The following is a 23,760-nucleotide window of genomic DNA, read 5'->3' as shown; positions in this document are numbered from 1 at the left end:
TGGCTACACAACTAAGGGTCTGAGGATTGGCCAAGGGTTGCTGTTGGCCAACATGTTTAAGGTGATGGATATGGAGGAAAGGATAACAAGGGCAACCTGGGACCCTCTTGGTACCTTTATAACAGACACATACGATGTCTAATCACAACCACCTCTGAAGAATGATGACTTCCACTTCATATCCACCTTCTAAATTGTACAGGGGCCACTCTTAGTCACACAGGGAAGGAGGTTCTGGAAAAGACAGCTCCTAGTCTTAGTCAAAGCAGTGTAACTCATTGCAGCATATCTATTCTTCTTGCCCCAAACAAGCTCTCTCTATATATTTTGCTGTGTCAAGATATATTTAAAAATAAATTTTAAATATATATTTATAAGAGTTTTGACCAAGTTATACACCTATTTAAGAACTACCAAATCAGATATAGAATATTTTCAACACCCTAGAAAGTTCTCTCCTGCTTCTTCCAGTCATTCTCCTCTCCCATAGATGAACACTGTTTATTTTTTCATCATAAATTAGTTTTGCCACTTACAGAGTTCTCTAAAAATGGAATTGTACAGTATTTTTCTTTTGTATCTGTTTTTTTCACACAGTATAATGTGCTCCTCAATATTTCTGCATGCAGCAGTTTACTAATTTTTCATTACTGGATAGTATTCCATTGTATAATTATAGTTGACCCTTGAACAACATGGAGTGCAAAAATTTGAGTATTATTTTTGACTCCCTCAAAACCTAACTATTACTAGCCTGCTGTTGACAGAGGCATTACTGATAACATAGTCGACTGACACATATTTTATGTTAGATATATTATATATTGTATTCTTAGAATACAGTAAGCTAGAGAAAAAACTGTTATTAAAAAATAAGAAAAAGAAAATACACTTACAATACATATTGAAAATATATGCATTTAAAGTGAACCCATGCAGTTCAAACCCATGTTTTTCAAAATATCCACATTTGAAGTTGAAAAGAAATCTATTACAAAGGTAACTTTATACCAAAACTTGTCAGAAAACCAGCATAATTGTCATATATAGGAAGCATGCAAAAAGTACAATAAAGAATATGAGTTAATGATAGTGAGTTGTACTTACTTTTCCAAATATCCAAAACCCCTTTCATTTCCTAATAAAACTAGAGTGGTGTCCAATACATAAAGGCACTAACCAGAGATTTTTATTTTTAAATGATTAAAGTATTGCTTGATTAAAAAAAAAGAAAATTATTTATATCGATGCCCTAACCTTAAACCATCTGACATCATGCTCACACTCAGTGGTACCTGCCGTCACCTCAACTCCCTACACACGTTCTGAGAAACAGTACTCTGGAACATGAGGAAAGAATCCTGGGAAACAATAGAAATGGGAAGCTGTGGGGTTCTCTGTGGTCCATACTCCAACCAAAATGTTAAGAAATCAACTCTTCCCAATACTGAGACTGTGACAAGGCTAGAAAATCTTTTAGCAGAGCCCGGAGTAACACTTTTGCAAGAAGCCAGAGCCAATTTAATGAACTGGAAGGGATTAGACTTGGACATGACTTTGAAACAGCCCATGTGTGTGAGGGGGTGGCAGTTTTTATTAAACAGGGAACACTTGCTGGATGCAAAAACCTTAAATATGCTTCTCCATAATGTTCTTAATGCCTATTTACCTGCTTCTATGACCCAGCCTCTTAAGGATATAAGCCATGACTTTTTATAAAGATTTAATTGTTTATTTTTAGAGAGAGAAGAAGGGAGAGAGAAAGAGGGAGAGAAACATTGATGTGTGAAAGACACAACAATCAGTTGCCTTTCACATGCCCAGAGCTGAGGACCTGGCCTTCAACCCAGGCATGTGCCCTAACAGAGAACCAAACCCACCACCCTCTGGTTTGCAGACCAGCACTCAATCCCCTGAGCCCCACCAGCAAGGGCTTAAGCCATGAGTTTTTAATTTATGCATCTGTATTGTCTAATAGAGAGCATAGCATTTGCAGGGTACTTGAATGAATGGCAGTAGCAGTACCAGGACATACCAGAGAAATAGTGTCACAGCACATCCTGTGATAAAGTTGGTGATGGAAATTCTGGCTGTCACATTCATATTGGCTTGTAGTAGGACTGCTGAACTTTGGGATGCTCAGCTTTGATTGCCTAGAGAATAAATATTTCTTTTTTCTTTTAATTGACTTTAGAGAGAGAGAGAGAGAGAGGCAAAGGGAGAGAAAGAGAAGCATCAGATTATTGTTCCACCCATTTATGCACTCATTGACTGCTTCTTGTATATGCCCTGACTGGAGATCATACCCACAACCATGGCACAATGGGAGAATGTTCTAACCCACGGAACTACCCAGCCTGGGCTAGAGAATAAATGTTTTTTAAGGTGAAATATTTTATGTCTTGTTGAATATTTTATCTTCCAGGTAACTATACCTTAATGGAATCATCAAGACTCAGCATGACAGGTGCACTTGGAGAGGAGCTTATGATTCCTGAAGAAGAAGAGCCTCTTATTTGGGGGATGTATGGAGAATAGGGTTTTAGGTCAATTCTCTCAGCAACTGGACAATCCATCATCTAGTTATAAAGCAATTAAAGCTCATTTGACCTATCCATGGTTTAAGGAGGACAATAGGTCTTTACACATTGGCTAAGGGCCCCAAAAAAGACAATATTAAGCGTAGGGTATGAGTCTTCTTGCTCCCAGATGGGTGGAAAGGTAGATAAAGATGTAGATAAATAAAATACCAGGGCCTCTTTGTGTCTGTTTATATATATAGTTATAGAATTTACCTATGTTTTCTAACTTTTATACAATGATCATGAATTAAAATAGCTAAATAATAATACAAGTGCCATTCACAAGACCAATACATTGAGAAGGATCCTTGAGAAGTATTACTTAATAGTGAATTACAAAATAGTACCCTTGATGCTTTCACTCCTGATTCCATGTTGAACAAAAAAAGTGAGAACTAATGACAAATGCATGGAATATATGATATTCCATTTGTGCTGTCATCAGAGTAATATTTTCAAAGATAGAAAAACATAATGCACATGGTGAAATGATCCATAATCTCCCAGTGTGATGTCTGACCCTCAGTAAGCAGCAAATAAGCATTAAAATATTAATATCTTTTCATCTATTATAATCTCAGGATTATAAAGTCTTTTATAGCCTAGAAAATGGAAATTATAACTCTCACCGATAAAAGTTTCATTTTTTAAAAATGCTTAAGCCTGGTAGAGAAGATCCTGAAACTTTTTTGAACTTTAACCTAGATTAGATCTACAAAAATGGATGAATTGATGAAATCATTTTGGTGTAAAATAAAGTCATGTTGTTATGAATGAGAGCTGATATTACCTCATAGGTTCTCCAAAGGAATCATTTTATTCATTCCATGTGTGCACAAAGAAAGTTTTTTCTACACTGTTTTGTTATTTGACATAAAAATTATTTTTGGATTCTATATCTTTATTTATAAAGCCAGCATATTTTGACTTTCATGGAGCAACATCTAATACATATTTACAGATTACAGGATGAATGAAAAGAAAATTAGGCAACAGGAGCCCTGGTTAAGTAGCTCAGGTCGTTAAAGCATTGTCTCCATATGCCAAAATTGTGGGTTTGATCCCCAGTCAGGGAACATGCAAGAAGCAACTATTCTCTCATTCTCTCCCTCCCTGTCTCCTTTCCTCCCCCTCCTCTTTAAAAATCAATGAGTTTTTAAAAATTAAAGAAAATTAGACAACAGGGGAGGGTAAGTGGGCAGGGTGGACTCTTTACATGAAGCCATAATCACATCTGGAAGAGTTGTTGTTGGAAAATTTTTCTTAATATGCCAAAGGGGAAAAGTGCATAGTATTTTGAAGAACCATTTTTGCTATGTAAGACCCAGCTCTCAGCAAACCTGTTGTTGATGGGTCATTTTACCTTCCCTCTCTCTTCTGTTTTGTTTTTTTTTTCTTCTTCTTGGCCCCATTCCAGCCTCAATCCCATTTCCTGGTCAGTGTAACCTAAACAATGACTGATATGAAGTAGCCTGTGTGCTAAGACAAAGCTCCTCTCCTTCAGCCTCACTTTCTCCTTAGTTCCTATCCACAGAGTCAAGAAAAGTGTCTGCTGCACCTCAGTTGAAGTACCTCATCTCTCAAAAGTATTTGCATTTTATTGGAGGACTTAAAATTCAAAATAACGCATCAGTATAGTAAAAATTCCATGTTTAGGAGAAGCTTACTAAGATATTCTTCCCAATACCTTTCAAATGGTTTTCATGGAGTTTTGGTGCCTCTGCTTATGGATGTCATCAAATTATTATTTTGAGCTTGAAGCCTCATTACCCATTTGAAACCATTTGTACCAATCAATTGTACCCAGCCTGTTTCTGTCAACCTGTACTGGTGGTGTTCATAATATCACAGTCTCTAGCAGTATGCACACGGGTCCAGAGGCAGGCCTGTTAGTGGAGAAACATAGCTTGCCAGAGAACAATCCCGCTACACTCAGCAGGCGCATGCACTTCAGGATAAATAAACCTTCATTAATTGGCTCCATCTGAAGTCTTTGTTCACAAAGTATGACAAAAAGTTACAAGATTTCTCTTAAATGAATTAGTGGAGGACAGGGAATGAATAGCAAATTTGGACTATCTTTAAAGAATTGTATATACTTACCTGGCGGGGGAGATACCATGACTATGAAGGTGCTTTTCCCAGGGCGAGGCTTATCCATTGCACTCCGGGTGTGCTGACCCCTGCAATTTCCCCAAATGTGGGAAACTTGACTGCTTGATTTGTAGTAGTGGGAGCTGCGTTTGCACTCTCCCATAAAAAAAAAAAGGAATTATAATGCTATAAATTCAATATTTTACTGCATATTTATAATTTTTAAAAACTAGTATGTTTATATTTAATATCAGATATTTTTTTCATCCCTTTAATGTTTGTTCAAACTTGATGGTTTTGGAAATGCATGGCTAACTATAGTGCCTCCCTATCACTCTTTTGGCTGCCAGTAGTAAAATAAGTAAATAAACAAATACATACATACATAACATTCCAAAGTAGCTTAAGCAAAAAGCAAATGTATGGATAGTCTCAAATTTCTGGAACAGCTCAGGTGTGACTTACTATAGAAGCTCAAATCATGTCATCCAGGACACTGTTTTTCTTTTGTTTGTTTTTCTCTTCACTCTCTGTGTTGGCTTCATGCTCAGAAAGCTTCTCTCCTTGTGGTTAAGAAAGGGGTGGTTACAACAGATGCAAACTCATAATTTCTCAGGCTCAAGATCAGTGAAAGAGACATTTTTTCTGTAGCCCCTGTAATGCCCTCTGTTGGAAACAACCTGGGTCTTAGGCCCATCCTTGAACCAATCACTACCTCTCTTAGGTACCAGTAGATTAGAAAAGACAGAGACAGATGGAGAGAGTGAGGGCACGAGGGAGAAGGAGTGCGTGAGAGAGACTGATTTATTTCCCTGAAGGCAGGCACCATCTTAGTCACCATCTCCCCCCACCCCCCGCACCCCGGCATTTATCCCTAATGTTTGGTACAACGCTAGGCTTATAGTGTATCTACATTGAATTGATGTTAAATTAGTATCTGATTCATTTCCCACATGTTTAATTTTTCTCTTTCTTACCTTGTTTATTTTCATCCTGCTAAGACAATTTTAAAGCTCCTTCAATTTTTACTTCTAATTGTACTTTCACTTATTTTCTTTGCATGTTATTCTAGTATCTGCATCATAGCTTCTTCTTTTCTTAGAGTCTTATGCTTCCTTTAAATGGCAACATCTGTTAGTAGCATATGGAATATCAAGAGGAGTTTTTTAACTTGTTGTCTTGTGAGACTAAAGGGGTAAAGGAGAGGGACAATAGAAAAAGAGAAAACTATATTGAGGGTTCATGATGGCTCTATATAGTCCATGTGTACTATCACCTTCGGTCCTGTGATCAAGTATCTGAGGTAGAATAATCATTTCTATTCTACAGATGAGAAAAGTGAGGTATAGAATGGTTAGTTCCTGGCCCATGTTTTCAAAAAGAAAAGTAGATGAGTCATTCTAGAAAATAATTAATATTGGTAAACCATTTGTTTGTTGGTTTGATTTGGAGTTGAAGAGATAATATGTCCTCTTTCATGGTGCAGTTTTCCTTTGGACCTCCCATGTTGTGCATTAGTAGTGTTTTGAATATTGATTTTTTTTCTCTAAAAAGGAGAAATATATTCAAACCTGTATTTGCAAAGCTGACTTTGGGGATGGGTATTTGAATACTAGCTAATACCCATTCTAGACTGTCAGCTTGAGAATAGGATGGTGTGCATGTCCTGACTTAATTTTCATAATTTGTAGCTATTTCATCTAGGAAGCTTCATATTCTTTTGTTATTGTTGTTGGTTAAAGTCTTATTCATCCCCCTGTTCTTATCGTCCCCCTGTCTATTTTGTACTTATCAGCTTGTGCTTAATTCCTGCACCAAGAAGTATTCAAAGTGATGAAAACCTACAACCTAGATTACTCTATCCAGCAAAACTATAATTTAGAATGGAAGGGCAGAGAAAGTGCTTCCCAGACAAGGTGAAGCTGAAGGAGTTCATCATCACCAAGCCATTATTATATGAAATGTCAAAGAGACTTACTTAAGAAAAACAAGAAGATTAAAATGATGAACATTAAAATGGTGATAAATTCACAACTATCAATAATTGAATCTAAATAACAAACTAAGCAAACAAGCAGATAAGAACAGAATCACAGGTGTGGAGATCATTAGGAGGGTTATCAGTTGGTAGCTTCATATTCTTAGTGGGATATTTTTTCCTGATCCTAATAGATATTTTACTGACATGTTGTATGGGGGAGTATATGAAAAACCATAATCAGCACTGTTTAGCTATAAGCGATCATGCAGCTTTCTGACAGGCTATACATTAGACGCATGCTATGTTCTCATGTTCTCTGAAGTGGGGGGTATCGTCATGTTCCATGAAGCAAAACACAAAAGAAAAACATTCCCCACCCTTCACCTAGTTCCTCCTCACTTATATTCAGTAGAAATGTCTCTCATATTCCGGTAATATATGATAGTCTTAATATTTAGGTCTTATGAATTTATATCTTTTTTTTTCTAGATTTCATAGGTAATTTTATGAAAATATATAAGACTATTGGCCAGAACCCATTTTAAATCACACAACTCATTCATTAGGTTTATTGATTTTTCTAATTTAACTATCAGAGGGTAATCTTCTATATTACCCTTACAAGTTATTGGTTGAGAAGAAGAAACTCATTTTTCTTTCTTGATCTTTAATATTATTATTTTACAAACAACTCAATAACATAAATATAAATAGGAGAAAAAATAACATTTTAAAAAATAGAAGCATCTAAGTATGTTATGATTTTTTTAATCTGAAATTAATCAATGCCAGCCATCACTTAATTTAAATTTAACCTTCTTTCTACTTTAAAGTAAACATTTATTTATTTACTTATTTAATAATGTACTTTGCTTTCAGAATGTGAGAAGTGCAAGAATTTCAAAAGATTCATTAAACTCATGAATTCAGCAATAGTAGGTACTAAATGAAAGACAGCTATAATGTTGTGCAAACCTGAAGTCAGAATATTGAGGAATGGAATCTTAGTACTATATTGCCCCTTATAATGTTGTCCTCCAAATAAATCACTTGCTTTTGTTGAGCTTTCTTTTCTTTATCAAAATGAGAATTAATAAAAGCTATCTTATAGATAACATCTATCAAATTATACAGAAATAGAGAAGAGATTATATATAGATAAGATTATAGTTTATATAATAGATAAATACAGCTGTTCTCCTACGGAGAAGTGGGGACCGTAGGCAGTAGCCATGGCGCCCAGCCGAAATGGCATGATTCTAAAGCCCCACTTCCACAAGGACTGGCAGCGACGCGTTGCCACGTGGTTTAACCAGCCGGCGCGGAAGATACGCAGGCGCAAGGCCCGGCAAGCCAAAGCGCGCCGCATTGCCCCGCGCCCTGCGTCCGGACCCATCAGGCCCATAGTGAGATGCCCCACGGTGAGGTACCACACCAAAGTGCGCGCCGGTAGGGGCTTCAGCCTGGAGGAGTTAAAGGCGGCCGGCATCCACAAAAAGGTGGCCCGGGCCATTGGCATCTCAGTGGATCCGAGGAGGCGGAACAAGTCCACTGAGTCCCTGCAGGCCAACGTGCAACGGCTGAAGGAGTACCGCTCCAAGCTCATCCTCTTCCCCAGAAAGCCCTCGGCCCCCAAGAAGGGCGACAGCTCTGAAAAAGAACTCAAATTGGCCACCCAGCTGACAGGACCAGTCATGCCCATACGGAATGTCTACAAGAAGGAGAAAGCCAGAGTCATCACAGAGGAGGAGAAGAACTTCAAGGCCTTTGCCAGTCTTCGCATGGCCCGCGCCAATGCTCAGCTCTTCGGCATCCGGGCAAAACGAGCCAAGGAAGCAGCAGAACAGGATGTTGAAAAGAAAAAATAAAGTGCTGTTGGCAATTTCTGATAAAAAAAAAAAATAGATAAATACAGATAAGATTATAGATTATAGACAGTAGATTAGAGGTGTAGAAAAGATGTTATCAATAAATAAGATAAATAATATTTAGGAAATTATTTGAAATAACAAACACTATTGAAAAGTAGGAATATTATTCTTATTAATAAATGTAAAACTACATCTTTTTATTGCAAAAATTTTTAAGTGATATTTTTTGGAGAGAGTTCAGATGGTCAACTGTTAACAACTTAAAAAAGAAAATGTCACCACTGACTTTAAGGCTGTTATTTACCGCATTTTTTTTTTAAACTTTCACATGAAGATTAAAATAGAAATAATTTAAAATATTGTGTTCATTTTCCAATAAGAAAAGGGTACTTTCATGATCAAATTACAAAATAATTGGAGCATTTTTATCTCTTCTTAATCAAAGACACATCTGCACAATAAAGTTTAATTTGTTATTTCTCTGCTATTGAATAATCTTTCTTGAAAAATAATGTTTTTAAAAAGATGTCAATATATTTTATATAAGCTAATGTTCTAGTACAGAAAATCTAAGATTTAAAATACTCTCTGGAGCATTCTCTCCATGTAGCTCTCTTATCTGCCAACTAATGTCATTGCTCATGTCAACATGCTTCACACATTTCAGCTTCTGAATCAACCCACTATCATCTCTTGGGTCCAAATTTCCTCTCTCCCTTTTCTCACTTAATTGCATTCCTCTGCTAAATATTCATCTGCTCTATAAAACTCCCTAAGCATAATGACATGTGACTCCAGGCACCCAATAGTGCCTCTTTCACCAGCTCTCCCAAGATAATGTATTCAAATTTTACATTTTACATTTAACTCCAATATTACCATAGAAATATAAAAAATGTTTGTAATGAGATGGGTGCTTTTTACTTTCCCCCAATACATGTGTGTGGTATTTTCTGAGTAATTTTCCTTCTCTAAATCTATACTCAAAATTTGCCATGAGGAAGGACTAAATGGTTAAACCAGTTCTTTGCCGCAAAGATGCTTTTTTGTAAAATGGAAGTGCATACTTGTTAGTGGATGGATCCACCAATACAACATGTCTTAAGATGACCTATGTTATCACACCTTTAAAATCAATATTATTTTTAATAAATGAATAAAAAATAAAATCAATATTAATTTAGAGCATCCAAAAAGATATTGCTGAAGCTTGTAGAGAGGCAAATAATAGCTTTAGCCAGTTTTCATAACTTCAATAGCATATTCTAATGCACCTTCACACTTAGATTAAAATCACATTATGTTCAACTTCGAAACAATAAATCACATCAAAATATGAATATCATTTACTTCTTACTAATAAAAAAGTATGATTTATAATGTTATGCTTTGAATTTATGGGTAGGATACTTATATCAACCATCTAAATAAGCTATATTATTTAAGATCTTTTTGAAGGCAACCAATCTGAAAACATTTTGCTATTTTGGTTTTTCTATGCAACGAAAACCTTGTACAATATATTAGCCACAATACAGCTATTTAATGGTATAATGAGTTTTAGATGCTTGTTACCAAACAGCATTTGGGGGTCCTGCTGCCCTCTACCACCTCTAGGCAAAATCCCAGAGGTGAAGATTTGGTGATAAAGGAAGAGTCTTTATTCAAAAGCAGTTACTTAAGCCTGTAAAGTCACAGCTTTAATCAGTTAAGCCCATCAATTAAAGCTAAACTCTCACGCCTGGGTTCTCTTATCTTTTTCCCAATTAGTTTCAATAGGGTTAGTTTACAAACTAAAACAACATAAAATACAATAGCTACACAATTTTGGAAGAATGGCAGGCTTCTGCCTCAGAGCCTGTTTCTTCTAGAACACCCAAGGAATAAACCTGCCACCCTCTGCCAGGCCAGCTCGATCCTAGGCTGTGTCCAGAGTTCCTTCCCATACAAAATACTATCCATTGGGAAATTCAGGCAGCTTCAGTTTGATGATCCAGGCATCCTCAAGGAAGAAGAATAAGAGAACCCGAGCCCAAACCTGAACCCAAGCCTCTGCCCATGCTGTGCTTGAGCCCAAGAGAGAGCCATCTCAGGAACCAGAAAAGCTCATGAGCCAAAGAGCCAGCCCCCTTTTTATTTCCATTGGCTCTAGAGGCATTCAGATTCTCAGCCAATCCTGTCCTAGACTGCTTTCTATTGCCTCAGGCAAACACCTCCTACAGCTCCTCCTACTTCTCCCCAGGGATCTTAGTCAGATCTCTCTGTATCATGCTGGTTGCTTGATATTTGGAGGTATATGCCTCATAATAATTCTCATTTCAATGTCACACTAAAAATTTTATTAAAAAAGAACATGGAAGACTAGTAAACCTAGAAATAAATTATACTCACCAGTTAAGTTCTTTGATAGCATCCCAGTTCTTCACATGCTAGGTCATTTAGATTAGGAAACAGCAAATTATGGCAAGTGGAAGAAATCATACTGATCACCTGTTTTTTTTGTAAATAAAATTTTGTTGGAACACAGCTATTCCCATTTGGTGACATTATCACCTATGGCTGCCTTTTTACTCAGTGGCAGAGTTGAATAGTTGCAATAGAAATATTAGCCCTCAGAGTCTGAACTATTTACTAGCATCTGTTTTACAGAAAGCATTTGCTGACTCTTAATTCGGAGGATCTTGGAAACAGAGACAATTTTTTGCAGTGACAATTGTTTTAGAATTTTTTTTCTTAAATATCAGGAAGATAGGGAAGGGTTGTCACTCTTCTATTTAACAAACATCTTTTGGTTAAGAAACCACCATATTCTAGTCCCAGATATTAGGATGATAACATTAGTTCCCCATCAGCTTTTATTATGTACCTGCTCTATAATAAGATGTATGCTGTGGATTAATTCTTATAGCATTTTTAGAGATTAATATTATTATGTAGAATTATTGAATTGGTGGTCCTATGTAATGGCCTCCCTTTGTGTTGTAATTTTATAGTTTCCATCCAATTTGACTCTGTGCTAGTCTTGTGAGTTGCTTTGGCTGAAGTAACACTGGGCCAATTCTGGGCCTAGGTGTCACATTCTTAGAAACCTGCCACTGATATGAGAACAAACTCAAGTTGTGAAAACATACACAGCAGAGCTGAATAACCCAACTAGAGCTCTCCTAAACTAGCCAGTCCTCAGCTAACCTACCTGATGAGTATATACAACTGAATAAACCAAGCTGAGATCAACCAAGTTCAGCCCATATCATTAGATCAGCCCATACAAACCATAGAGCCATGAGATATAATAAATGGTTATTGTTTTATGCTGTTACATTTTGGGGAGATTCGTTACACAGCAAGAACTAACTGATGTAGTATTGTTTTATATATCGCTTTATAGATAAGTAAATGAGACAGTGTTAGGTTAATCAAACTGATTAATAATGCACAGATAGTAAGTGGAGAAAGCATATTTTGTATTGTACCAACTAATCAAATTCCAGAGCCTTTTATGAACCATTAAGATCAAGGTAGGCAGATCCATGAATGAAATGAACAGTTGAAAGGACCCTTTCCAATTTCTTACTGGTAAAATGTGGTTGGAGAACAGAGAGCATGCTATTACCACTTCATCTGTGAGGTTGGGTATTACAGGGACTAAACAAGTGATAATATTGTCTGACCAAAAAAGCAGTATGTTCCATCCTTGAGGTAGTAATAAAGCAGTTGCAATGGTCTGTAAAGCTCAGTAGCCAAGGAGGAAAAGTAGATGAGCCACATGGAGATACAGCAGACATCCAAGTGAGGAGCAGGAGCTAAATAAATCATTAGTGGATACTTGGTGGTGAGAAACTTACACTGACAGAAGTTTCTAAACAGAAATTCACTAACAAATTTCACAAATGTTGAAGCAAAAACACATACTTTGATATACTCAGTATGAAATAATAAGCCAGAGACAGAGAAAACAGATTTTCTTACTGTTTTCTTTATGAATGCTAGGACATGTTTTCTTTTCTTATGTGAAATAAACCTTATTTTTTTCCCCATTATCTTGGGAATTCTATGGGAAGCGGGTATAATGGTAGAGAATGAAAAGCGAAATCCAGACTATAGAAATGAAGGGAGAAAACAAATGAGGCTAACTTTACCAAGTCACATGAAAATTTCCTCAATCACAAAGCTAAAAAACTCTGTGGCCTATCTCCTAAGTAGAATCAAACAATGAATCTTGCATGATGTAGTTAATTTCTTGGTGAGATTATTTAATTATAATCTAGATCTTGTTATACATGGATCAATGTCTGATAAAAAGAACTAAGCAATATTTTCATAGCAAAACAAAACAAAACTGGAGTCACTTCAAACATCCACTGACTAAAAATTAAGTAGAAAGCTTGATATTTGTACCATGGAATAGTGTTCATCAGTAAAAACAAGGTTTACTCATTTATCAACAAAATATCACATATTACATGAAGTAAAGAAGGCAAATGACAAAATGAATGTGTAACTCCATTTATAAAATAGTTACACACACAAAACTAAATATTGTGTTGTTTAGGGGAACAGATATAACCAGAGAAACTATCAATAAATGTCATGAGTTGCCTCTGGATGGAATAAAGGAATTGTTATTTGGGAAGGGCTTTAAAAGCAGTAATGATTAGTTTATATTGGGAGGAAAATGTGCCCATGTTCATTTTTAAGTATTATATATACCTTCCATATAAGTTACATATAATATAGAATCATCATGTGTTAATTATAGGATAGTGTCCTTTCAACAGGATTGATTAGTAAGTACATTTATTTCCACAATAAGCTAACATTTTCCTTGGTTCACATCACTTTCATATAAAATGGTATTGTTGACCTTCTTTTGTGAGTGACAATGGAATTAGAACCTCATTCCATTTGAGAAATTACCTATAGAAACAACCTTTTGGTACACAAATACTAAACCAACAATTTTTGGTCCATAAATAAGAAATTGAAGGTATGTTAGGATACAAGTATTCAAAGTTCATTTTGATTGTTGCATGTCAAGCACATCATAATAATTCAGTTTTCTTTGAGACTAATCTCAGAAATGAAAGTGATAGAATATTGAATTAAAGAGCAAAGAACATAAAGCAGTCTATTAGCAGATTCAGCATGCATAAAAAAGGAAACATTTCCAATAAAATAGCTGGGCTTTACATCCCAATAAACTTATAATAAGGGTCTCTTTGTTGCCTTCAAAACTAGAAAACTCTGTCTCGCTGGGTCCTGCTCTGGGGCCACTGGGAGGTGACCAATAGCTGCATAAATAATGAAGTGTGCACTTGCTCCCAAACTGTTAAGATCGTGAAGATTTTACATCTCCATGGGAGATTCCCTGCCTGCCTTGTTTTTGCTGTGTGTCTTTTTTGGTAATTGTTGTTCCTCTTTCAAAACCATAAAAGAGAAAGTCACACACACACGCACACACTCACCACATAATAAATACTGCAAAAGTGCTGATATAATTAGACACTGGAGCACAGGTCTTGTCAGTCACTGTAAGCTGAATCAGACTGCTTGCCAGCTCTTGATAAAAAAGTATCTTGACCTTCAATAAAATTTCTTTGCAATTTGTGATTGTTCTCGGGCATAGTTCAGTGTCTTGAGAAGAGAAATGTCTCTAATAAGAAGAGCTCAGTGAGGACAAGCTGAGGGCCAAAACACTGGGGCCAGGATTCTAAGGGCCTCAAGCCCTACTATTTCAAAATTTCACACTATCTCAAAACTCCTTCCAACTTCAATTTTGAAATCAGATGGTAGAGGGGAAAAAGATACTTTAGAAAGCAGAAGGGTAGTTTATGATGTTTTTCTTTTGACAAATTACCTGTTATCTGGTACAGTCACTGAAAGAGACTGCAAGGTTACAGGGAACATGAACTGAAGGAGAGCACTGGCATTTGCTGAATTCTGCGCAGGTCCTGCAGCTTTGATACATGACTGCCCTGCACAAGGCCATCACTTCTCTGTGTGGCATCATGCTGGGAAGAATATGAAATTTGTGTCATTATAGTTATCATTATTACTTCAAGCTGAACAACATTTTCAGCTCTGTGAACTGGAGGGAGGAGAGAATCCAGAGGGGCTTGGATTCAGACAAAGGAGTCGAAAAAGGAGGGAACAGAGTTTGGGGAATTTTTTTTTTTTTAATTCACTCTTGTTCTGGTTTCCACTTCCTAACACTGGAGTGGATATCTGGGCTGTAATAGGACAGCTTCTATTTCAGGAGTAAGTTAGCCAAGGAATCTGTATTTTTTTAAGTGCCCCAGGAGATGTGTAGGAAGTGTTTTAAAAGGTGCAATTCAAGTCTGGATGCATTATAGTTGGTTCCTTATGAGAATAAGTCCCCTGAAAACATCTGTCTTTTTCTGTTGAGAAGCCTAATATATAGTGGTTAAATCTTTGGATTTTGTTTGATCATTGGGTATAATTTCCTTGGACAGGACTTGATTTGGTTCCCCTGCCCCTAGAAGAGTGCTGAACATGAAGTAGGCATTAATCAAAAAGATAGATTTAGTGTGTGAGAATATGTATCCTCTGAGTCAACATTATCACCAAACTTTAGAAGCTATTGTACATGAACTTCTTTATGTGGCATCTATTTTGGTAGTTTGACATACAACATATCTCTGTCACATCATGATAAATGTAAAAACGAGGCTCAAGCCTTAACCTAAATTTCTTATTCATTCACTCTATGGTCTTAAACTATAATTTAAGAAAAAATACTGTACATTTATTTAATGGTGTATCTCCTAGAAGTAAAGTAAAGCTCCTGCTTCTCTCTAGAGAGCACGGTTCCTATTGACAGGTGCATTATTCTTTATTAGAATGTCTTCTTCAGTAACTATGGCTAAATTTTAGTTTTGGACATGAGCTTTAGACAGATCAAAAGGATCTTTGTTGGGTGAATTTCTAAGTTTTCTTGTTCTATAAGAAGAATGAATGCTAGTAAAATGCAGGTTGCAATTAAATTTTGAAAAAATAAAATCTTTAAATTGATAAAAATCAAAGAACATTCAAAATATTTCAATTTTTGGATGTGGACTGATTTATTTTAAGCAGACTATCCCCAATATGTACATATTCTTTGCTAAACCACTGACTCTAGCATATCTTTGTTTGGTTTTGCTTTTCCCAATAACATTTTAGGTAGTCTTATTGAGGACCCTATAGAGAGTATGAGAGAAATACACACACACACACACACACACACACACACATGTATTGGGGAATGCCAATAAGAAGAAAAAGTTATGTAGCTTTCAAACATCTATCATAAAATTCTTTGAAAATTGAAGTGAAACAAACCATGAAAAGCTTAGAACAATAGGTAATTTGAAAATACATAATTTCAACTTACTTTGCTGGATAAATAAATGGAAATTAATTCATTTCAAAGATCGAGTTTTCATATTTAGATAGAGGAATTCAAAGGTCAAAATTTAACTAGAACATTTGCATTATGAAAATGCTAGTTCTAGGTATCATGAGCTTAAAGTAACATTCAAAGGACCATAGTATTGTCAATTATATGAAAATTGAAAGCTGTGGCCACAGTGCCAGGAGTGATATAATGTACATTTTAATTTTTAAAAATATATATAATATAATATATCAAATTATAATTGATTCATAGTTAATGATATTTTAAAGAAAAGGTATAGAGCCTTGAGCTTCCTCTAAAAGATACACTTTAATGGATTCTAACAAAGAGATATTTGGGAGATTAAATACTGTTTTACCCTACTAATAACTCTGTTTGAATGATACGTTCGAGGAAGTTCACTGACAGTTTTAATTACGTTTGATTTTTATTTGCTTGTTTTCTTAAAGTCTACTTCCTAGAAAAATGCTAAAGCTGGTAACAGTTCTAATACTAGAAGACTTCAGTCTTTTCCCAGTTGAGACATGCTGAAATGTGTGTACTTTGTGACCTAACATTACGCTAAACAAATATTCAGTAATTCTTCAATGGTGTTTTGCTCAGTTTGTTTCTTACTTTAAAAAATATGAAATTGTTTCAGTCCATGGAGTAAAATATTAATTTAAGTTCCCAGGAAATGAAAATGGTTTCTTCCTATATAGTTTATAACAGTGATTATCTCTTGATGGGTGCAATTGCAGCTAATTTTGTTTTCCTTCTTTTACCTTTTTACACACATATGCACTCATACATCATATATATTTTTCTGTAAGAAATATTACTTCTTTTTCCAAAAGAAATGGCAATTAAAAAACAAATAAACAAGGCATGATCTCATTATGCAAATTTAAAGGATAAAATTACTTTCAACAAAACTGTATTTTACCTGGATATATTGTGCATGTTCTTGGCAACTTTTATTGAAATAAAAGTTTGTTCACATTAATGAATAGTTATTTAGCTTCTACCAAGTGTCAGGCACTGGTTGAGGTGTTGGGATATAGCAACAAAGGGAAATTCCTGATAGCAGAGAGCTCTCATTCTGGTTGGGGATATTAGGCAATGAATTATGTAATATGTCCAGTAATGACAAATACTTTGAAAAAAAAAACTAAGGAAATATGGTGAGAGGATGAGGAGTGATGCAAAGGGTGAGATTTTGTATAAACTGGCAAGGAATAATGAATATATATGAATAGATAAAAGAATATTCCAATAGAAATCTAATTGATGGAGGTGAGTCAAGCAAATAGCTCTGGGAAGAATTTCACAGGCAAAGGATGTGAGTGGAAGCATGCTTGTCATTTTCAGGATGGAGGGCAGGATGAACAAGGTGGACTTTAAGAAGGGATGTAGGCAGACTATAAAGTCAAAGAGCTTAGGAGAAGGTCAGATTATATGGAGTCTTCATGGCCATAATATTGTGAGTGAGATGAAAGGCTGTAGGACATGTCCTGTTTTATAATTAATGGGATCATGCTGGATGCTATGTGGACAATAGACTACAGTAGTCCCTCTCTATATCACGGTTCACTTATTGCAACCTCACTGTATTGCGGGATTTTAAAAATATTATATTTAATTATTTTTCATGGATTTTTCGCTATATCGTGGGGTTTTGTGGTACTGTATACATATGTTGTTAAAGTTATGTAGGTTTAAGAGTGTAGAATATGTTTAAGAACATAAGTAGTGTTTATAAAAGTGTGGAAAAGGTTAATAAGGGAGTGGGAAAGGTTAATACAGGACTGGGAACAGTCTATAAGTGTGTGGGAAGGGTTTATAAAGCCTTAAAATATATATAAATAATAAAATAAATGTAAGGTTCCTACTTTGAGGATTTTCATCTATCATGGGCGGGTGGGTCTAGAATGTAATACCTGTGATAAGTGAGGGAATACTGTATGTCAGGCAAATGGTGGAAGCCAAGAAGCCCATATGGAACCGATGAACAATTCAGGGGAGAAATAATGACTCACATTCGCTGAGTTTCTGGCTGATAAGTTCTTGGGTATTAGAAGTCCTCAGTTTTTCTGAATGTTTTGGGTCCTGGGAGACTTCTGTGACATAAATGAAAGTCACATTTGGTTACTACATAAAGCAACTATGAATAAATCTACCAGCCCTGTCTTGAAATTATCTCTAACTCATTGCCTGTGGTAAAAACAGCATTACAAATTTTGATAAAATTTAATCTTTCAATTTTATTTACATTACTTAGCATATAATTCAGCCCTATTAAAGAGATATTTAGAGAGCAAGAATATTAGCATTTGTGATTTACATTAAAAGCTATTTACCTATTTAGGTCTAAGATTGAATTTTATTCTTATAATGTGGGGAAGAAAAGAACAAAGAATATTAAGTGATGATTTTGGAATTGTTGAATCTTTTCTCTGCAGGAGGCAGTGCTTCTTTTATGGGAAGGTCAAGTGTGTCTGGGAAATGAATGCAAAAAGGACTTAAGCTCCAAAAAAATTTATATATAATTTTGGATATCTCATGGCAGCATTAAAAACAGAAATGAAAACAAAGAGTAGAAAAGGGTAGATTGGATAGCAGAGTAGATTTACTTGACTTTGTCTCCTGGATTTTCTTTCTTTCTTTCTTTCTTTTTTCTTTAATCTCTGCAGCCTGGAGGATTTATTGGCACCATTTCATTTGTCTTTCTCTGGATTTAAGATTGAGGTGATGAGATGGAATATTACCTGTGTGCTTTGAACGTCCATAAGTGACATGTGTTAGTTGCTTGGGCAACAGGAGATGAAATTCTATAGGCCTTTGAAATGCTCTTAAAGCTCAGCTAAAGTTTAAGCAGCATACTGACAGTGAACATTGATTCCTTGTGTTATCTCTTAGACTACTGAGCTGCATATAACTGAAAACCCTGAATTGGAAGTGGTTTAACCATAAAAAATTTATTATATAATATAACTGGAAGTCCAGACATAGAGTGGGCTCCAAGTGTAGTGTAGTGAGAGGCCCAATATAATCAGGGTTCCAGGTCCTGCTTGTCTTTTTCTTCTGTTGTACTCAGCTATATCCTAAGGGTGGTTGTCTGTGGTTTCAATATTGCTACCAGTGACAGTCTGAGCAACATTAATTCTTATTTATTGCTAGCAAAAGAAAGGGGAAATTTCTTCCTTAAATATAGAAAATATTCCTTTTCTGCAATCTGATTGGGAAAATTTAACTCACATCTCCACCTCTAGACTAAGAAATACCATTATCTGACATGTTTAAACAAAATAAAATGCCTCTGAGGACTAGAAACATTGTAAATCTCTGGATCAAATGGCTTCTATTATGAAGAAAAAAAGAGCAGGGATTGGGTATTAGGTGTCATTTATCATATAACGGAAAAGCAATGGTTAACAGCACTGGTAAAAACTTTTGGAGAACTGAATCTGCCTCACATTTCATTATTCTATCCCTTGTCATTGGCATAGAGGACATGTATTTACCCCATTAAGAATAAAAACAGAAGAGAGGAAGGGTAAAAGAAGAGGAGAGGAGAGGGGAGGGGAAAGAAATGGAAGATAAGGGAAGGGAAAGGGAAGGAAGAAAAAGGAGTTCTGGTGAGTCCAGCTTCCATCCTTTCTACAATATTTTGAAGCACCATTAAAGAACTTAAAATAGTTTAAAATGTGAGCAATTCTAGGGCCTTTGTTGAGAATCCAATAGTTAAGATCAATAAGTACTTGTGATGCTATAAGAGTAATCTCTTTCTAATGGTTTAATATACCCTGAATTCCTTATTTAAGAGACTTGTAATAATTTATTTCAGTATCTATATTAACTATACCCATAGGTATAAATATTATTAAGCAATTAAACAAGTCTTCTGGGACTTTTTCCCTTTCTTTCTGGAATCAAAAATTTCTTTGTTAAAAATAATTTTAGTAGATGACAGCCTAGCCAACCAACAGAAGTATATGAGAAACTTACTCTATTTTTGCAATCTATTTAGGAAAGATGTATTAATTTTTTATTGCTGTATAGAAAGTTACCATAAACAATGGCTTAAAGCAATGTGAACTTATTATCTTATATGATAGTAAGATGCTAAAGTCATTAAGTCTACGCCTGGTGTAGCTGGATTCTCCATTCAGTTTCACAGGGTTGCAATCAAAGCTACAACCACGTGTCAGTCACACTGTCATTCTCATTTGAGTCTCAGTGCCCTTATCCAAGCTCATTAATATTGTGGCTGAATTTAGTTTGTTGTAGTTGTAGGGCTATCCCTCATTTTCTTACTATTTAACAGGGCTCATTCTGGCTCCTAGAGTCACCTGCAGTTTCTTACTAGTGTCTGCTTTGTTCAGGCCAGCAGAAGTATATCTTTTGGACTTTCAGTTTTTGACTTCTTATATATTTGGCCTTTGTACTCAATCTAAGGGCACATATGATTAGGTCAAGTCCACCTGATAATTTTTGTTAAAGTCATTTGATTGGGGATCATAATTTGATGTGCAAAATCCCTTCATGTTAGCACCTAGAATTGAATAACTGGGAGAAAGTGTGTGCACACCAGGGAGCTTCCAACACATAAAAGCTAATTCGGCAATGCAGATATTCCAGCTAACACGGGGAGGTAGAAATATTGTTGGCTTGGTTCTCATGTGTTGAAAGCTAAATACCCCAAAGGGATGACACTGTTTTCCTTTTCTCTTTCTCCTCTCCTCTCCTCTCCTCCTTTCTATCTAGATACAAATCAGTTGATTTTCTCCCCTACAGGAAAAATAAAAACAAATAATTACCTCTGCAGGCTGAAAGGACTAGAGGAAAAGGAAGAAGAAGAAGATGATGAAATGATAGGATGCCTGGAGAAAAAATGAGGATGAATATAATTGAGGAGGAAATATGAAAAGAAACAAACAACAAAAGAACAAGCATCCATGAGAGTAGAGAGTTGGTGTCAGGGTTCTACAAGTCTGAGATAAAAGTTAAAACAAGAGAAAGCATTATAGGAAGTTAAAGGAATGGAAAAAAGTAGAGATGCAGAGTTGAAAGAAACAACAATGACATTTATGGTCATGGGTTTTCTTTAAACAAGGCACTCTGCTTCTTTGTCCTAAATCATTTCCTGTGGTGAAGGAAGGCTGCTGGCAGCACATACTTGTGTATATATCTTGATCTTGTTAACAGCATTTCTCAACATTCACTTTGTCATGGTCTGGTTGATGCTTCGAGGAGCCAGGCAAAGCAGATAGTATTATACTTAATAAAAACACATGAAGGCCAAAAACATAGCTATAAAAATAGAGATAAAAAATAGCCCAAGGTAGTCTTATAGTTTCCTTGCAACAAACTGTTTGGATAAGAAGGTGAGAATGTATATAGTTCAGTTTCTGTTTCCTTTTCTGTATACTAAAAAGAAAAAATATAATTTTAAAACAATATCTTAAATCCATTTCCCCAGAGCACCATAGAATAAATATTTCATGTGGGGACTAACTGGTTCTTAGTTATTAAATCAGAAAGAGCATTGACTAAGCTGAGACTTTTGGTATCATGTTTGTGTTGTGCCTGTATGTGTGTATATGTATGTGTGTGCATGTGTGTGTAATAGCCAGTGCACATGTGTTCCAGGTTATATGTATCACTTCTAAAATAAATTATAAATTATTGCAGACCTATTTTTATTTTAAGAAGGGACATATAATATCACAAATACAGAAGACATCAATTTTGGCTTCTGATTTTCTTTCTTTTTCTTTTTTTAGCATTTTAAGCACACTTTAACTTTATTTTAAAAATTTTTTGATTTATTGTTTTTCTATTACAGTTGTCCCACTTTTTCCCCCTATCACTCCCCCCTCAGCCCGCCCTTCTCCCACAGTCAATTCCCCCCTCATTGTGGCTAATGATTTTTTGATGTTCCTCAACCTTTAGGTTCTTAGCTCCATAAATAAGGTAGAGGTTTTAATGACATCATTGGTCAGTAACAAACAAACCAAATGAGCATATGTGTCTGGTTTCTCTTAATGTCCTCTATTAAAATTTATTTTTGTCTATGATGAGATGCTGTTGACCATAAGATCATGCTATTAACTCCTTTTTATTTTCTTGTGGAAATTTGTGAGAGTACTACAAAGAAAGAAGAGAGACTGAAATAAAAAACCTCTCTCACTTTCTCTCTCTCTCTTTCTCTCCACTCCACATCCTCACTCTCCATCTCTCTGCCAAGAAGCTCTAAGACATAGCAGTGCAACAATTCAGAGTCCAACATTCAACATTCTTGTGACTGTGATGCCCATTCTAATTATATGACTACAGTAGTCCCTCTCTATATTGTGGTTCACTTATTGTGGCCTCACTGTATCACGGCAGTTTTTTAAACATTATATTTAATTTTTATCGCAGATTTTCCACTATATTGCAGGATTTTGCAGTACTGTATATGTATGTTGTTAAAGTTATGTAGGTTTAAGAGTGTAGAATATGTTTAAGAACATAAGTAGTGTTTATAAAAGTGTGGGAAAGGTTAATAAGAGAGTGGAAAAGGTTAATAAGGGGCTGGAAATGGTTAATAAGTGTGAAGTAAGGGTTTATAAAGCCTTAAAATATATATAAATACTAAAATAAATGTAAGGTTCCTACTTCGCAGATTTTCATCTATCACGAGGGGTCTAGAACATAATACCTGTGATAAGTGAAGGAATACTGTACTTGTTTGGACTTTTTGGAAACATCTCCCATAAGAACTAAAGATGAGTAAAAGTATACCAGGTTATGGATAAGAGTTCTTAATATATATATAGCTTTTGCAGGAAAATAAAGTAATTTAATGCTTATTAGTATTCACTAATGCATAAGTAGGATCAAAATTACTTATTTCTAGGACTTCCGGCCAAGATGGAGGCCTAGACAGACATGCTGCGTCTCTGTCCACAGCTAAGAAAGAATACAACTACCTCAAAACTAGAGACAACCAGAAGTCCCAGAAAATCAGGTTGCATGGAAGTCCAATAAACAAAGAAATAAATAAGAAATACTCATCCAGACAGGTAGGAGGGGCAGAGCTGGGGCGGAGAGGATGCGGTGTGATGGCGGTGGTGTTGGCAGTGGCAGGCCAGCGGTGGCAGTGGCAGGCTGGCAGAAAGCAAAGTCACACATTTTAAAAAGTTAGAAGGAACACCTGGGGAGTGCGCCCAGCACCAGACCAGACCGCACATCTCAAGGTCCCAGTGCCGTGGAAAATAAAGCCTCATTGCTTCTGACTATGCAGACCAGTGGGAGTTGGCATGAGGGCAGAAATTGCTGGTCTCTCAGCAGAGTTCACTTGTTTAAAGGCCCCCCTCAGTCCTAGAACATCCACAGACCCACCCACTCTGTGAACAAGGGCCAGGACAACAGCTAGAGAGGTACCAATCCCATATGAAAGTGGGAAGTGTCTGAAAAAGGGGCAAGTGCTAAGCAAGCAGCATTGTTTCCTCTCATAACCCTCCCCGACATAGAGTGCCACAACATGGTGAAATGGGTCACCCTCTATGATGAATACCTAAGGCTCTACCCCTGACAATGTAACAGGAGTGACAGCTCCACCTAAGACACAGAGGCAAACAAACACAGGAGCCTGTCAAGATGAGGAGATAGAGAAAGAAGTATGGTCCAAAAGAGGGAACAGATCAAAGTCCCAATGGGAGAACTAAGTATCGAGGAGATATCCAACCTAACAGATGCAGAGTTCAAAACACTGGTGATAAAGATGCTCATAGGCTTGATAGATATGCTTAAGTACAGAAAACACATAAGAGAAGAAGTGAAGGCTAT

General features: G+C 36.0%; 1 non-coding gene and 1 pseudogene across 1 annotated transcript; both read left to right on the top strand.

Moving 5' to 3' along the window:
* The first annotated feature begins 4,677 nt into the window (after positions 1-4,677).
* Positions 4,678-4,839, top strand: LOC150021458 (U1 spliceosomal RNA). Its single transcript, XR_016513491.1, has one exon. It is a non-coding gene; the product is annotated as a U1 spliceosomal RNA (small nuclear RNA).
* Positions 4,840-7,854: 3,015 nt separating this feature from the next.
* LOC150021457 (large ribosomal subunit protein eL13 pseudogene) lies at positions 7,855-8,553 on the top strand (annotated as a pseudogene).
* Positions 8,554-23,760: the final 15,207 nt, after the last annotated feature.

Source organism: Furipterus horrens, unplaced genomic scaffold (genome assembly GCF_987537825.1).
Source record: "Furipterus horrens unplaced genomic scaffold, mFurHor1.1.pri manual_scaffold_1, whole genome shotgun sequence".
In the NCBI taxonomy this organism is placed as follows: Eukaryota; Metazoa; Chordata; class Mammalia; order Chiroptera; family Furipteridae; genus Furipterus; species Furipterus horrens.
The sequence above is the reverse complement of the archived record's forward strand: the minus strand, read 5'-3'. Positions and strand labels throughout refer to the sequence as shown.